The following is an 18,317-nucleotide window of genomic DNA, read 5'->3' as shown; positions in this document are numbered from 1 at the left end:
ATTTCAGGGAAGCTGTACCTTTACATGGATCCACAGTAGTATATCTCTATTCGACGACAGCAACCGGGTCTGCCCTTGGTTTTAACATTCCTGCCTGCAGCTATAGAGGCTTTGAGAGGCCTCCAGAGGTATGTGACCCTCAGTTACATTTATAGGCTTCAGAACTGATAAAGGCAATGCCACAGGCTACCAAATGACTGGCAGCTACTAGAAATAAAAGCTTGTTCTGCCAGTCATAAAACACAGCTTCACGTCATATCAGTCAACACAAGAGGAGAAAATGATAGGGAGAGGCAGAGGCAGTGCACAAATCAAGAGTTTACTGTTTCGAAATAACCATTCACTTACAGGTTTTTTTTTTAATAAAAATAAAAAAAAATCACACAAAACTGAATGGATGATACATTTTCCTCTAGGGAGAACATATGATGACTGATTGGAGGACTCATTAACTGGCTGACTGATTGACTAACTAGCTGGCAGACTAGCAGACTGGTGTCTGACTGAGTGACTGACAGACACGCTGATTAAATGTATGACTGACAAATTGACTAGTTGCTCTGTTCTGGGTGACACCACCCTCCACACACACAGTGACACCAACCACCCGTTTGGTGTAGCCTGTCAGTGTGTGTGACCATTTTCCACCTCTTGTATTATTGTGCAAATTGAAACGCCAAGGAGAGCAATTCACACGCGCACACACGGACCTAGAGGCGTTTGTTTGTGTGATGGGTAGGGAGGCGGGGGGGGTTACCTCCATCTCCCCCTCAGCGTCTTGGCAGGCGGGAAGAGGAAATATGATTATCCAGTGGGGGAATTGTCTCATCAACACCTGGAGCAGATAAATGAAAATAGGAGGATTTATGTACTGAGAACAAGCTTACTTCTGCTGCCAGGAAGCAATTAAGCAGGAAGCTGGAATACTACCCCCTGCACTCTCTCTTTCTTTCCATTGCGCTCCAACTCTCTACCTTCCTTATTGTGCCTCTCTCAATGTGTGTGCGCTTAGTGCTCGCATCACACCACTGGTGCATTTGGAGAACTGATAGCGAGCCCTGGGGAACGCTGACTGGAAGAGGGGGAAGGTATTCATTCCCACAAAGTGTCTCATTAACGGCTGATAACAAAGTGTCTGAGAAGTGTTGGGATCTCATTTGACTCTGTGTTGGGGGGAAAGCAATGGATGCTCGCCTCCTGTGTTGATACAGATAGGAAACAAGGATTGACATAAATGATGACTTTCTTCCATGTCTGATAAAAGATTCTTGCTTCTCAAGAGTAAGATCTGCTTCACTGTGGTCTGCAACCACAGCATGCCTCTGTGTGGCAAGAGGGAGAAACTAATATTGAGAACAACGGACAGTTCAAAGCAATAGCCACCATGCCTCCAAACCAAGACATGCACTGTAAAACTGAAAGATCTATTTCCATTCTATTACCCTTTTAATGGAACTGGCATCCAAACTGACCTTATGTGATTTTTCTAGGACTTCTTCAAATAGCAATCAAATCATCTCAGTGTCTCTGGTACAAAGGCTAGCTCTGTTTGATGCTTACATGTGAACTTTAATGACGTTTGGATTTTGGGTTTAAGTACAGAATGCCCTCTCTCTTGTTGAAACTGGCCTGACACAAAGTTAAATCCTGACGTGCATCCTTGAGCCAGATCCTTTTAGCTGAATGAATAATGGAAATAAAATTAAGTTTGGTCTCTATTTATTCACACTTTACCACAAAATAGGTTTAATATGCTGCAGAAATGTGCTTTCATTTATTGCAGACACCTACCGAGAAAAGCAATCATTCAAGTGCCTCCATCAATAAAAATCTGTTATGCTGTATTAGCCTTAATGATGATTCCTTGCCATAGTTTGCATTCTTACGTTTGCTGTAATCATTTCAGTGCTCTTCCAAGTGAAAACAAAATACATGGCCAAGCTAATGCGATAAAAAGGAAATATTACGGTTTTAACTGCCCATTACCACTATTCTGAGTCAATATTGAATCTATTGGAATTCACGGTCACAGTAGAGAGAACTTCCAGGATACCAGCACTACAACAACAACTGTTATTAACATAACTAATAGTCTTTATAATAATACATTAATAATAGTTGTTTATTTACCTGCATAATGTGATCTCGTTGGGAACAAATTTGACTAACAGGTTTTCTATTGTAGTTTGAAAGGCCAGCACGACATGTAATTAAACAAACGGCATCATGACAGTTACTGGCTTGAATACACTTTTTAATTACTAATACCAGTGTAGCTATGAATAGCATAGTGGACTATCTGAACTGCACACAGCTAAAGCAGCTGCTGTGCTACAAAGCCGAGAGATGTGGAATGCAAACAGTAGCTTGGCAGAGTTCTGTTTATGTTCTCCCGCTCTCACACGCTGCCTGTTTTCTTTATTGACTCAACAACTGGCCTTGTGCTCAGGCTCTGAGTGAGTGTGTGAGTGTGTGTGTGTGTGTGTGTGTGTGTGTGTGTGTGTGTGTGTAATTTTGATCTCATTCCACGCCTTGGGTAAAGCCCCGCTGATTCTAAGGTGCCTGTCCTCGTTTCAGACGCACTGACAAAGTGGCCTCTCTGAAATGAGCTGTGTGGCCTGTTTGCAAAAAGGGAGCAGATGCATTTTACTGCCTTTGATCTATGAGTAAACAACCTGCTGTGTACAAAGAAAAAAAAAGAAGTCGTCAGTGGATGTACGTGCTGTCTGTACAGTATATAAGGAGAGAGGAGTCAGAGTGAGGAGATGGACAGGAACAGAGAGAGGAGACATACTGTGACGATACTTTTCTTTGGCAGATCTGTCAGCCGGGTCTCACTGTGGGTGACAGAGCTTGTCTTGCCCTTGCAGGTTTTACTGCAGTGGCTATGTTACATATGCCTTATTATATATCCCATTATATTTCAAACACATTCCCCCCTCTTCACTCTGCCGGGCACACAGCCGCAACATTGACTTTCATAGACGCTCGGAGGTTTCATAAAGTGAGGAGTGTATGAGTTGGCAACAGGTTGAGCCTGTTAAAAACTGATAATATCTCATACAGAGGCATACAAACTCTAGGTAGACTAAAGTGAAAAAAACTGCTTCCTGAACTGATATGGGGCCCTGAATCTCAATGTTCAAGTTTATGGAAGTTATTACTGTGCATACTATATTCATAATGAGATAAAATGTCACATTTTTCATGCTAAGTAAATGAATAATAAATACTCCAGGAGGGTTTAGCGTTTCCCCTATAATTTAATACTGGCAGGGTCAAAAAGCCTCTAAAACAGCATGTGCACCACAAGACGCTCTCCACTGAAACCCGGAGTGTGCCACTGTTACATCTGCCTCCACTTCTAATTCTACTATAAAATAGAAATAACAATATAACAGCAGGCTTGGGCTTTGTTTACTCCATCTTAATATAATCCTCACATGCAGTGTATAGGCTACGTACATCATTCAGCCTTCAAAGATAGAGATGGGGGACAAAATCGTATAGGAAATGTATTTCAAAGACCTACCACAGATAAATTAAGTTAGCAAGAATGAGTGGATACCTTTGTTGTGACAGTCATGTGCTGCTTAACATGGAAACATGGGACTCTCCTGCATTATGATCATATAGGTTTATGACCACCAGCTTTAATTAACTTTAATGCAGAGAAATCTTGCTCAGTCCATCATTTTGGTATGGCCAATGGGTCTATGTACTACAATACCCATGATCCTCGGCTGTTGTTGCTGTGGAGAAAAAGCAAGTCAGAGACTTGAATCATGGTGGTGGCGAAAAAAACACCAAGCGGCAACCTCCTGAGCTGAGAAATGAAGTCGGTGCCAGTCGATCCCCATAGACTCCCATGTTAAAGTGCTCAACTTTACAGCAGAAATAAACATGTTCACAGCCTGACAGACTGTCTGCGAGGCGGCGTTAGAGTCTGTGAGACAGATCCAACCCTCACTCCTCCACAGCTCCACCCTCTTGTGCAAATATGGTCACTTCTGGCTCCAAGAAGACAAGATGATCTAATATAGCTGTTCATCTCGCACTGATAATTAAAGTAGAGCAGAGATTCATGCCCAGAAGTGCCCCAACTGTAAGTCACCTAATATTGTCTATGGAAAAAATAAATGCACTTTTACTGATTATTGGTCCTTACACTTGAAAATCCTGCATTTTTTGCTGAGAAAAATAAAACAAAGAGGCACAAAGTTTATAACGACAGAACAGTCAGGATACAAGAAAGCGAAAAAAGAATGAAGAATGTAGATTCTAGTTAAATATACCATGAAAATCAATTCAGTTAAAAGGATCTATATGAAATACTGATCTTGCAAAACACCAGGCAAAGGGCACCATAGGCATCATATCAGACTGGACAACAACTGACTAGCTGATGTAGACATCTTGGTGAAAGGGCAACAATCAGCCTGATACAGTGACAAACTAACGTCCTCCAGTATGTCAACATGACTAACTCCTCCTCATATACTCCACCAACCAAAGACATTCAGATTCTGAAGAGCAAAGTGCGGATGGCCGACAAGGTGCTTCTTTTCAACGAGAAAACTGATTGTGGCAGCTTGGCCCAGAGTTGTCAGGCAAATGTCATCCAGACAGTGAATGGAAGTGGTAATGGGAAAGAAAGAAATTCCACATTGCATAACCACCCTCTTATCTAAGCTCTATTATCTTGGCCACAGCTTGTTACGTGGCTGCCAATGCTATCACAAAAAGGCAAAAAAAAAACTGAATCAGTCCTTATTTGGCTTTGCCTGCACCCACGCATTAACACACAGACACACAGAAAAGACTAAATGCTGCAAAAACAATCAACATACCAACAAACAATGAACTGTAATAAATTGCAGACTAACATATCGCTGGATCTTATTTCAGATAGGGAGCGAAGTGCTGCGCAATTATTGTCAGCATCACTTGGCCTATAAAGACTATTCCCCTCAGAGCTGGTGTTGGTAGCGAGTGTCGGTAGCAGAGGAGCATGTCAACAACTGTTAACGCTAATTGCTTTCACACCAAGAGCGATCTATTAAGAAAACATGCAGTAAGACTCCGCGCAATGTCACGACTGCATGAGTCAGGCCTTTGAAAACAAAGGCCCTCCTTAAAAACATGACCACATGGACTGGAGGCTGATTTGTAATCTGCACAGTGTTTTGATGACTTAAGGTTTTTGTCAGCAGAAACCATGTTGCAGAATCTGCAAAAGAGTTAAATATTGCTTTCTGGTTTTAGATGTAGAGGTTTTAAAAGTCCAGTAGTGTCCTAATATTAGGTTTTCTTATATCATTCAGTTCTGAGGGACTTTTCAAGGGAATCACTGCTTCATTAAAACATTAATAATAATTTGGAATCTGTACACCCTGTCAGTGCTACTAAGTCATACCAAAATAGCACAATAATAGATGTTTTTGACATGTATATTGGACATACAACAAATTATTTTTTGATTAGACTATCAGTTTTATCAGTGATTTTCACTTTTGGTCATATTGACAAAAAAAAGCTGCAAATATCAGATACCATTTGAATTGATCCTGCCGACAGCTCTCAGTCTCATCTTCAGCTGCTGAAATTAAGTTACGCTGGCGAACTTCAGAGTCCAACAAAACAGGCTGCTGCTCAGCCCTGAATGTCTGTAGATCTGGAAATTAAGTTAATTAAAATATTAATGTGATGTGCTTAAAGTATAACTAAGGGACTCCAACTACTGTTAACTTCTGTCAGTCCTGCAGGAGGGATCTCTCTCCAGTTGCTCTTCCTGAGGCTTCATTCAATTTTTCCCTGTTAAAGTTTTTTAAGGAAGGTTTTATCTATCAAGTGCCTTAAGGACAGAGGGCGTCTTTTACTGCACAGATTGTAAAGCCCTTTGAGGCAAATTTGTATTATTGGGCTTTAAAAATAAATTCCACTTGTCTTGACTATCTGTTAGTTTAACTGCCGATCTGATCATTTCTCCACTGCTGTCTAGCTACAGTGTCCAGGGCTGGAACAGTAGATCTTTTATTAGATCAAGATACTAGACCTCAAGATGGTGCATATTTGGCCCAATGAGAACTGTCTGGCACACACACCAAAAACATTTCTTGTCTTTGAGTTACGTAGCCCACTGAACGTGAGCAATAGTGTTTCTCTCACTGGCACCACCCGCAAGTTTACACTGTGATGACATCACAGATTTTTAAATTGCTTTTCTTGGCTTGAGGAACCTTTCCAAAGCTCAAAAAAATAAAAGCTTGATGAATCAAATATGTATTAAAAACAGTCGTAATTGATCTTGTTTGCAGATCGAAGTGTCATGTCAACAGTTTTATAGACGTCACTCTTTATAATGGTGGCCTATGGTGAAAATGCTTTTGGGCCGCAGGAAATTTTTTCACTGCATTATCGGGAGAGGCCACTACGAAAAACTGGCAGCACCACATACATTTCTCGAATACATCAATGACTGGAACATGACCTGCCAAGGCAGCTTAAGTAAAATTGTCGATTAATCAACACACTAATCACTGTTTAGTTTCAAAACCAGCAAAATATGCAATCCATTTTTAAATATCAAGACAATACATAGTGGCATTTCACGTCCTAAAAATCTCCTTTGGCGAAGCTGACAGAAAGCGGATGGTGGTGCATGTTCATAGTTTCAGCCAACAGCTCATTTGGTAGTTTGGCTAACTCACAAAATAAACGTTCACAAGCAGATGATAAAATCTAAAAATGAGAGGCCTGCTCACAGCACTGATAAGCTTGATTTTATGGGGACAATTGGGTGCAGGAAATTTGTAGTGACAGGCAATTCTACGGTCACAATGATGTGTGCACTGTCTGAAACCTTTTAGGTCTGATTCAGAGAATTCTACAAAAACTGTAAACATCGTCACATAATATCAGTAACATGACCAAGTAAACCGCTTCATTGTAAAGCAATCAGTGTGGTTTGCTGGAAAGCATTGTTGAAATCGTTATTATTGCATTCCCCCAGATGCACAGACTCAGTTCAGACCAGTCAACAGACCTTTGTGCTGAATGAGTCTACCAGCCTGGAAAAAATGACCTACACTCACATGCAAACAAAATGTTGAAAAGGGATTCAAGTGATGTGAAGGTTGAAGCAAACCAGGCTTTTATAGCTCTCTCTTTGCTCTCCGTCAGTGAAGGACACGGCTGACAAGGGAAACAGCCATTACTTAATGAGCCACTTAAAGAGTGCCCTCTCTATTTAGGTTTCATTACTTTTATTGTAAATCCTTCACAGCCCTCGTCTGTTAGTCATTCACACAGAGCTTTTGCGGCCAAGTGAGCTATTATACATTAACCAAAATCACAGGGCTGGAAAATACCTCGGCTGAATGACAAATGTGATTACTATGAAGTTATCTCCAAATAATTTCTTTTTCTCAAATTGCCCAAATGAAATATCTTTTGTTAACATTGTTTAGTAACATGCATTAATCAAGCAGTCGAGGAACCGCAGAGGGGTTATGAAAGGCAAAAAGGGGGGACAAATCAGCTGTGGATAATTAGCGGGGAACCTTCTAACAGTGCGGCTCCTAATCCATTGCAGGCTCAGAGACAGCATCTTAATCACAGTATAATTACATCCTGTCATTCACCGCAATGAAAACACTGAGACAGGAAGATGGAAGACAGCTCGGGACGACAAGCAGGAAATGGATATACATGCCTACAACAAGCTACCAAAGTGCTTTTATGCGCCGCTTAATATGTGTCAGCTATGTTGTACCGTCTGCACATTTCAGCAATTCCTCACGCATCACGGTACCTGAAAACAAAGAGGCTCTTATTCTGAGGTTGTTTTAGTGCTGGTACATTCAGACTGTGGAGTGATACCTCAAAATAGACAACTGACAGCGCTTCAAAAAGGACCCTTCAGGGCCACCATGCATTTATCCCACTACCTTCCAAAAAAGCATACCGGTGCTGCTGACTGAATGCCTCAGAAATTAAGAAAATACAGATATATCTCTGCTCTGCCTGGTGTCTGTTAAGGCTGGGTATGGCACTTGCATAGTTTTTTTTTGTCACTGACTGAAGTGTGTGTGTGCCACTCACTTTAAAAACTGTCAACTATTGAAAGCTAGCATCAAACGAGCGCTCGGATTTGTGCTCTTCATTGCAAACTGTTTGATCACACAGTTACTGATTTAAATCACAATTTCACCAACTTTAGACAGTAACGATGCTTTTAGCAGTTCAAGCAGGAAGACGACTATTATTCTACTTTGTCATCACTCTAGGGTCTCATCTCTAAAGTACTTTGCAGTCATTTTACTGGGATCATCTTAGCTGAAAGAGTTTTAATGGTATACGCTAGAGGATTTTTCCTAAAAAAAACAAACAAAAAAGAAGAAAAACTGCAGACTCCCACAAAAGTAATCCCTCTCAACCATCTATTATAATCCATTAGAAGTGTGTGGCGCTGTATTTATTTACAGACAGCCCAAAGGTAACATCAGGATTTTATAAGAAAGGTAGCGACCAATTGCCAGACCTTAAGCAGCACACATTCAAAGGAAACTACAAAAATCGCTGAGGCAGTGCTGAAAAGCAAATAAAGCTAAAAAGCATAAATCTTGGGTTGGCTTTCACTTTCATTGGCACTTTCATTGGCAACACTGTTTACAAACAGTAACCGACAATTCCTGCACAAAATACCTTCAAAGCTACTGTGCTTAATGCAGTACAGACAAAGAATGACAGGAAAGGGGACAAGAATGGGGATGACACGCAGCAAAGAGCTGCAGGCTGGGATCGAACCCAAAATACCTTGAGGTGGCTCCAAAACGGCTATTTTTAAGGTGGAAAAAGCTTCACAATGTTACTTTAACATGTAAAAAAGCCCAGTTAGCAAGGTTAGAATCAGTACTACTTGGCCATGTACACAATTGCACAGAATGCTGCCTCATCTGTGACACACACAAGTGCCGACACTCAACGACACACACTCTGACGTTACAAGCCAAAAACTCCCTTCACCCATCTACACGTCAACACACAGAGTTTCTGAAAATCTTCACCCTGAACACAGTTTTACAAAAGATGTCATGAAGTCATGAACACATGTTTTGTATTTTCAAAAACATGTGGACAAGGCCGGAGTGTTTCTCACCAAAATGTTTTATGTGCATCCTTGAAATCTAACAAGTATGTTGAACACATTTCCTTCCTAATAAAACATTTGCAAAGCCAGTGTCGCATTCTTGAATACTTAGAATCCTGCATAGTAACACCAGTATCTGAAGACTTTACACGGGTGCATTCTATGCTTTATGCTCTATGTGCTACCAATAGGCGATAAGTGGAATAGCGTGAAACTGGTACCAGGAATGTGTATCGCATCATCATTTGTTTGCTCAGGCTTGTGCATTCGTGTCTGAAAAACAAAACAAGGACCTGTGTGTGATTGAAAACATGTGCCAATAATGGTAAAAACCTCAGGGTGCCTTTAAACCAATTTTGTCTCTCTGCTGTCACTGAAATCCCCTTCACCATCCCGCCGCCACAAGTGTCAAAGCGCCTGTTATTTATAGAGCTTTATCTCTGGGAAATTGATCTAATCGACAAGGTCAAAATCTTTTATTAAATAAAGCTGCTGCATTATCATTCACTTGTGGTTTCTTCCCTGGATTTAAAAAATGCACGCTCTTGTGCTGCAGCTCATGTTTAGATATTCCCTCAAAGATGTGTATCAAAATCACTGTATGTTGTTTGGGTTTGCATTTTTAAACTTCCTCTTGTATCTGCAGAGACCACTAAAAATGTCCCTAGTGATCCCTGGTGCTTTTACACATGAGGATATATTCTATTTGGCTGAAATGATTATATGTTTTATCAATGAGTCAACTGACAGAAAATTAATCTGCAACAATTTTGACAATCAATAAATCAACCATTTAAGTCAATTTTAAAGACAAAATAATATTATTATAATATTTCAAAGTGGATATTTTGAGTTTTGGAGTGTTGGTCTGAAAAAGCAAGCCAGTTGAAGACAACAACTTGCATTCTGAGAACCTAATTGGCATTTTTCAAACAATCCAAAAAAATAATCAGCTGATTAATCACTCGTGAAAACATTTTTTTTTTTGTTGCAGCCCTACATGTGTTTTACATCTGTTGTCTCAGCTGGCCTCCAATTCCTTTCTAATGTTTGCCTTGGTAGAAATCTGTAAAGTGAAGCATTTTCTCCACTTGTCTTTTATTCTGTGTGACATAAATCCTCCATAGCTGAATACAAGTGTAGCTTTGTAGTAACAGAGGAGGCTGACAAAGTGATTGCCATGCTTTCAGATCCACATGAACACACTTCCGCAACACACTAGAACCTTCCTTGGGTGGATATATTTAGGTCACTGGTTGATGGCTTGGACAGATGCACAGTGGAGGTTCAATCCTGTGTTAGTGTGTGTGAGAGAGAGAAGACTCTTGTGAATGTGACCATGCATTTATCAGCCATGCTGTCACCTACAGTGTGTGACAGTTAGAGAGAGCCGGGGCCGGGGGACGTCCCACTGGCATTAAGAAAGCTCTCCCCATGGGATGCGTCAGCCAATGAGCAGCAGGGCCTCGGGGGGTTGCCTTGTTAATTAAAGCTGGAGTTGTTTGTCAGTGCAGGCATACGATGCACGGTGCTATCACCATCAGGGGAAAGAGAAAAGACAAGATTGCTGCAACCCCTGCAACAAATCTGCTGCCTCACCATGGAACCAAGACATCTTACTACAGCAACGACTGCTGTGGCTTCAAGTGTCGGGATCAGTTTTCACTGTGTTACCCAACCGGCAATCAGATAGTGCACTTGGAGAGCAAAGGCACAGAGTTGACCAAAAGGGAAAGATGGGATTTACAAACTACCTGAGATCTTGTCTGACCTGTAAATCTCCAGAAAGCATCAATTTTATCTATAGCTCAGAGGGTGCCAACACATCTCTGTACAGGTGCTACAAGGGTGTTTATTAATTGTGACATGACATGAAGTGTCGGCACTTGACAAAGGATTCCTCCTGAGTGTTAGCTGTACTAACGACTGCTAATAAGGAACACACAGTGATATCTAAGTGCTAGCAGTGAGGTGCCAAGTAATGAATGCAATGGGACTATGAGCTGTGGAGGTGCAAGAGAGGTTATTTTAGGGGAAAAGCCTCAGAAATAAAATTCTTTGAGGCTTTCATCGGAGCACTTGATGAAATAGAAAGACACATACTTGTAAGTGGAATGTTGCTGGCTTAGATCCATGCACCAGCTGGGAAATATGGGTGGAGAGAGTGAAGCAGCAACTCACAGATTCCCTTACAACTACTGTCAAGCTCCCCCAGAGCATGGGACTTAATTTCCCCGTATTGCTTAGGTTGCTCAGCGGCTAACAGCAGATGATAATTAGTGTAAGTATGTCGAACAGCATCATAAAGAAAAAAAGAGCAAGCCAAACTTCCCTGAATAAACAAAGAGACAGACTCTAGATCCCATCAAGAGCTTCTATTTATGAAACCCATTTTTGTCAGCGTGCCCGGCCCTTTCGGCTTCCTGCCCTTGACACTGCTGTAATATCACTAAATCAACTAAACCTAAATCCCCATTAGAGTGAATTTAGAAACTCATGCTGCGGAATGAAAAAACCCAAACAAATCTGTAAATTCATGTTAAAGCAGATGAACAGAAGGATTGTGGATTAACAAGAGGGGATTTGCCACTCCGACGTCACTCACAGAGCAAATGGAGCAAATCAAACATCTTATTAATACTGTGACAGATGGATAATTGTGTCATTTTATTATCTGCTCACTTGTTCGATACCTACAGGGAGACTTCTGGAGGGTTTAAGCCGCAGCGGGTAATTGTTTTATAGCGCTGCTGAGAGGTGGAAACCCTCTATTTTCACGAGGTCGGCTTTTCAGCATTTGAGCAATTTGCAAATATTAATCATTCTAACATTTCATCTAAACATAATAGGGGAAAAGTGGTTTCTCTAGAGCAATGACAATTCAAATTCTAACTTAAAGAAAGAAACATGAAAACTGCCCTAAGTGGACGTACAAGGTTTTCCCTTTCTCCTAACAAGAGCCCACAATAGCAGCCTGAGTGTGCTTATACTCTTAAAATCATCACTGAATCCTCCCTAACATTTCTCTAATCACGATAAGGTGCCCGTGACAAAGCAGGACGGCTGTGTTTGTACAGTAGATTTGCACAGGTAAGTAAGCGGCTTTCCTGTGAGAAACGGGGGGATTCAAAGCAAATAAACACGCCATAATCAAATGTGGCCACGGCTGCAAATTGCTTTCGGCTGTAATGAAACAGGTTACGGGAGCAGGCGAGACCACCGTACAGCCTAAGCCTTCATCAAGGGAGCTTGATCCTATCAGCACAGAGCTGGAATATCAACAACAACAACCTAGCGATTGTGTTTAGAGTCAAAGTGCTCGGGAGGAACCCGTAACCTCGGGCTCTTATGAGGAGACAGCAGCAGCTGTGCACAAGTTACAGACAAAAATAGGACAATCAAATGATGGTGACATTAACCCAAAGGTGACAGATTCTATGAAACATGCTCATCCTCGAGTGCTTTGGAGCACAGCAAAGGGCTTAGCTAGAGATTAGAAGAAACAAGATAGAGTAAATATTGGTTTGTTGGCCGTGTGGGCTAACTGATTCCAGGCAGGATGGGATATTGTTGTTGGCAGAATGCTAATGAGACGTAGTGACTGTAAGGCCTGACATAAACACAACTGTGCTGGCCATCAGCTACTTGGAAGAGGTCAGGGAGACCGCACATTCCCTCCGCTGAGGGTGAGCGAGCTTATCCGAGCATGATGCAATAGGTCAGAGCTATTCCCTGGCCAAACGCTGCTGTGTCCTCCTCATAATTGATGAGCAATTAGCACAGGTAGCGAAGGTCATATGCTCCACTCAAGCATACAGTAAGTAGGTGAAAGTGTGAGTCATGGCTGATCATGAGATGTTTCCAGTGGGTACACATTTCGAGCAAAGTATTTAAGTCACAGTGACGCATCTTATTTACTGAAAACAAATGTGATTATTGCCATCCCCTACAATAAAAAAGGATGAGGAATATGTATTAAGTTAACATGCTCATTTCATTCTCCATATGCAGGGAAATTAGGGGGCAAAACAAAAAACTGTGCACACTCCCTCATGTAATTGCACCAAATCCACCAACATCATTTAATAAGCGCACACCATTTGCATGCAAATCAGACCAATTACCAACAAGTAGCTGGCATGTGAGTATCATTTCACATAAAACCGTATCATGCCTCATTTGCTAAGACTTGAAACATAAGCTCCTATGTACAGCGCACTGTTTCTCTGTGTTCATTCAACACGGATTTAGCACTTGAGTAAGAAAACTATTACTGCTCCGGAGTGTGTTAAACAAAAATTGAATAATTATTTTACTTAATTTCCCTCTCAGACACAAAGAGGCAGCTTGTTTATTATGATAAAGCATCCAAATAAAAAGCTTTTAAGTAATGCAACCTGCTCTACAGCAACAAAGAGGACAGGAGCAGGGACATACGTGAACCAAATTGACCACTTACTGCATCAAACACACACACGAGAATATTCCAAGAAGTCAATATCGGGGTTGACAGCAGCGGAGACACCAGCACACTGGCAGGGAGATGCCAGTAAGAAGCACTTTGCTGTTATGACACCCTCAAAGTCTTTCACAGTCAGCAGCTGTCAGAAGTGGCAGCCACGCAGCACAGAGGGCAGAAATATTCACAAATACAACATCACAGCGCGCTGCACTCATACAAATCAACGAGGAAGGGCCCCGACACACAGATTTCATGCACATTTGATAACATGTAACAAGTTTATCTTTGGGGAAGCACTGCTGCAGCCTCACTATGCTCCTAAATGGGGAGTTCATCGTTGTTCATGATGCTGTGGAATCTCCTTCTGTATGATATCATTATAGGATTTTATGAGGTGTAATATGTTTAATCCATAGAAGCTACATAGTTTTTCAGTATCATTATAGGATTTTACGAGGTGTTATATTTTTTAATCAATAGAAGCTTCATTGGTTTTCCAGTTTGCCTGTGGTGTCTGTTGTCCTTTTTATATTAATTACAGGATAACAGTAGTTTGTGGTTAGAGTTCATACACACTAACACCCCTCCTATTATCCCCCCCCTCTGTGTTCACACCCACTCTAAGCACCATGAGGGGCCGCGCTACATGGAATCACAAAGTAACCACCGATGACCCGGACAGGTCAAACTCGTTAACAAAAGGGGAGGTGTTGAAGTGAGTGGGTCCTTTCTATGTGTGCAGGTGGACAACTGGTTTATATGTCATGCAGTTATTTTGTAGCAACTTGTATTCAACCTTTAAAGTGACTAAGCACTATGTAGGAGGAAAGAGTCAATCATCACTGATTAATACTATTGCTAAGCCTACATGGGAGGTTGTCATTGAAATGAGGTGGCCTGTGGTATGATCCACAGGCTTTCAAACGAGGTCATCATCTTAAAATACACAGGCCTCTGTGGATATGTACTATGTTAGCTATGTTTATTAACGCCAGTGATTTAGATTTCAACTGCAGTATTGCTATCATTGCCCGAATGAGCTACGGGGAAAAAAACACAGGCCTGTCTTGTCAGTCAGCCTGATGTCCCACAGGGAGCGGTTTTATTTGTCATTTGGAACATAATGAGATAAAAGAGATAAGAGGATGTCACAAGAGAGCCTCCTTTCTTTCTGAAATCATTCCTCTGACATCAGACATACCACACAGTAATGACAGAAACACAGTTATCAGCACATGCTGCATCATCTTGGAACACATGAATGGCAGTTTATCAAAGAGCAAAATGTCAAGAGTGCTCTGACAACTCACAGTGAATCAGGATATAAAGCAATCCATGCCAGAGCCATTACTGACACAGCAGCACCTGTTTAGTTCCCCTCAACAAACGCTGCCAATGATTAACATCTCATTCACAAAGCCTTGAACTTGTAATATTCTACAAACAGAGTTTTGTGCTGCAGTGATTGTCAAACACTTGCGTGTCAAGGACTCTGAACACACACTCTGCTACATGAACCAGGTAGCCAAATAAGGGATCATCTGTGCTGATTATGGTTTAGTATTGAACTCAGGAGCTGTCAACAGACCTGTGTGATGAGAACCAAGGACTGATCAGGGACACCTTGAGGAGGGGGCTGAACCTCTCAACATCTCTGATCTTACACCATCAGATGATTAAAAGAGTCACCCTGATCCACTCTCTAATTGGCATCATCTCAAGTAAATTAGAGACAAATTAAACCAGTCCTCATGTTGCTGGTGAGTGAGTGAGTGAGTGAGTGAGTGAGTGAGTGAATGAGTGAGTGAGTGAGTGAGTGAGTGAGTGAGTGAGTGAATGAGTGAGTGAGTGAGTGAGTGAGTGAATGAGTGAGTGAGTGAGTGAGTGAGTGAGTGAGTGAGTGAATGAGTGAGTGAGTGAGTGAGTGAGTGAGGGGGGGGGGCGCCTCAAGGACCCCCACTTTGAGAACCACTCCACTGATGAAGAATGCAGCAAACACACACTCACACACAAACAGGTAATGATCCGGCTTCCTCCTTACCTCCAGACGGTCCAGGCTGATGAAACTCGCGATAGCAAATCCATCAATGATATCCTCCTCCTGCGAGCTGGACTCCCGTCTCTTCCGCCGGGGGGGACGCGGGGCTCTGGCGGCGGCTGCGGGGTGCGGCGCCTTTTTACCGGGCAGGGAGGCGGCGTCCCTCCCCGGACTGTGTCCCTCCCTGTCGGAGCAGGAGGAGTTGGGGTCGGGGCTGCGGGCGTCTCTGCTTCCTGCCTCCCGCAACCTCCGCACCCTCTCCCGCTTGGACCGGCATCTCCGACCCTGCTTCAGTTTCCCATCCATGGTGTTGGAGAGAGCTTCGCAGTGTCAGAAACAAATAGAAATGTAAACTCCACAGTGGGTGCTCGCCTAAACGCCCGCTGCACCGTGTAATAACAACTAACACACACCGGACTGACAATTGTAGGCTGCGCTATAACGTGAAGATAGCGCTGCGTGTATGTGTGTGTATGTGTGTGTAAATAACAACGCAAATATAGCCTTATAACACTCAATGACCTTGAGTAAAAACCTGCCCAATCTCCATTACGATAGCAAATGTTCAAGTATCCCACTCAGGCGATAGAGAGAGGGAGCAAAGCGACGCGGATCCACGCATTATTTTGACACGAATCTGCACTATGTCGACGCGGTATCCGCTAAAGCAGGTGCAAAACGGCGAAATAGTTAAAATCCACGCATTACACCCGCTTTGGAACTTTTGTTGCATCGGAATAATAACAAGCGATGTTAAAGCCTAACCTCGCTGCATACCGCAGACAGCGCAGAGAAATCATGTCGCTGCCCGTTGTTGTTTTCCACCACCCCAATCCATGATCCAAGGCTGTCAAATAAAGAGCTTTGGATACTATCCGTCCGAAACAAAACGCCTGGCGAACAAGCACGTATCGATTGTGGCTGCTGGATGAGTGAATAATCCCATACGCGTTGAGTTTTAAGCTATATTCCTCTCTGCGCTTCAGGGGCAAAAAGGATCCCAAGTCTGAGAGCTACTTATGCGCAATATTTCCTAAATGATCCGAAGCGTCCGAATAAGACAACCATCCAGTGTGTAACCAAACTCCATGAGGCGATGAAGCGGTCTATTCCAGTTTAGATAATGTTGAGTTTCCTATAAATCCACTCCAGTCCGTCCCTGTGCTGCTCAGTTGCTCAGTGGCTCATGGTATTTTCTATTCGCATAAGAAGGCTTTGATAAGTGTCCTTAAAGCGACAGGAGTGATTAAAATCTCCTCTCCCCCCTCTCATTCCCTTCATCCGAAATTAAGAGACACAGTCAAGCTTGAGAGAACCCACATAACTGACGTATTTCCGCCACCTCTGGCCTACAATTTACCATAGGAAGGAAGCTGGTGTAAAAAAAAAAAAAAAAAAAAAAAAAAGGAAAAAATCATTCTCCCTCACTGTTGGGCACACTTTGTCACACAAGGCACTATTTTAGTCTGTCTGCTAGAGCTGATGCCACATCATGCGTATCCCACTGACTGTTTGTGCTGTCACTGGTAATAAATGCAAGGCACACACACACACACAGGCATCTATCAGGTTTTGACAACTTCTCCATTCTGCTCATGTTGGACACCATCTCCCAACTCTGCCAGTTCACCAGCAGCAAAGTGGAAAGTTGCATTTCATTGTCAGATAAACGTCAAAATGTCACGGTGCACAGTAAGTATTTGAAATGTGGGATGTCGTACTTACTCTGCCCTGTGGCCCAGCGTTTCTGCAAGCCTGGAGCAGAGACGGTGTGTTTCTCAATCTGCAGTGTGGGGACTTCCAGGGGTCCCTCTGGGAGTTCCGGGGAGTCCACTGCAAAGTACAGCACAGCTTTAATTTTAATTTATCTGCTTTCGATCAGCAGAAATTAGGGCAATGGCATTATATAATCACTGTATTGTGTAACAATTATTTCCATTATACCTTTCACTGCTCCTTTTGTATTAGAACAAACCTACACTTACATGGATGCTCATTCAAGCCTTCATTTATGAATGAAAAATGTTCTCGAAAATGTGCTCATGAGGTTTTGCCATATCAATTATATTGGCCTTACTCCACAAGCATGTGGACCACTACACTGGTTTAAATTCATATTGTATACTACAGTATGTGACTATGTTTTTGTTCTCAAGTATATTTTGTGGCTGAAAAAAGTGAAATTTGATGAATAATTTGAAAAATCTCTTGTAAAAATTATAAAACCCTCTGACTTCTCCTGTCCTTCATCTTTATCCCACTTTAATAAAGGACATAGCTGTAACATCCAGTGTTGTAGTCTACACCACCGAAACTAAAACCAAATCAAGACCAAGACCAGAATTTATCAAGACCAGACCAAAACCATAGGAAACCATAGGCCCTCTTTGAACTGGTCTTTAAGATCCATATTTCCATAAAAACACCCAAAGAAAAAAAAAGAAGATTCCTCTTCATTCACCTCTTTTATTTCCATGAGGTATTTATGAGTGTATGTATATGTGCACCATGAAGAAACGTCTTGATAAAATACTCAGCATGCATTGCTAGGTGAATTTTCTGTGTAGGAATTTCCCTTTGTTTTCTATGAGTAAACAAATCCAAACACTAAGTTGCTGAAACCAACTCTTCTCTTTTTTTTCCCACATGCAGATAATGATATCCCA

The 18,317-nt window shown here is 42.0% G+C and overlaps 1 protein-coding gene across 2 annotated transcripts in view; it reads right to left on the bottom strand.

The window, feature by feature from the left end:
* fbrsl1 (fibrosin-like 1) overlaps positions 1–16,944 on the bottom strand; it is a 312,051-nt gene extending 295,107 nt beyond the window's left edge. For both annotated transcript variants that reach the window (XM_042488366.2, XM_088077100.1), the window contains exon 1: positions 15,655–16,944. The gene's annotated coding sequence lies outside the window, so the exon portion shown is untranslated. The remainder of the gene's footprint in view (positions 1–15,654) is intronic.
* Positions 16,945–18,317: the final 1,373 nt, after the last annotated feature.

This window comes from Plectropomus leopardus, chromosome 4 (assembly GCF_026936395.1).
Source record: "Plectropomus leopardus strain MGB_pleo_1.0 chromosome 4, ASM2693639v1, whole genome shotgun sequence".
NCBI lineage: Eukaryota > Metazoa > Chordata > Actinopteri > Perciformes > Serranidae > Plectropomus > Plectropomus leopardus.
The sequence above is the reverse complement of the archived record's forward strand: the minus strand, read 5'-3'. Positions and strand labels throughout refer to the sequence as shown.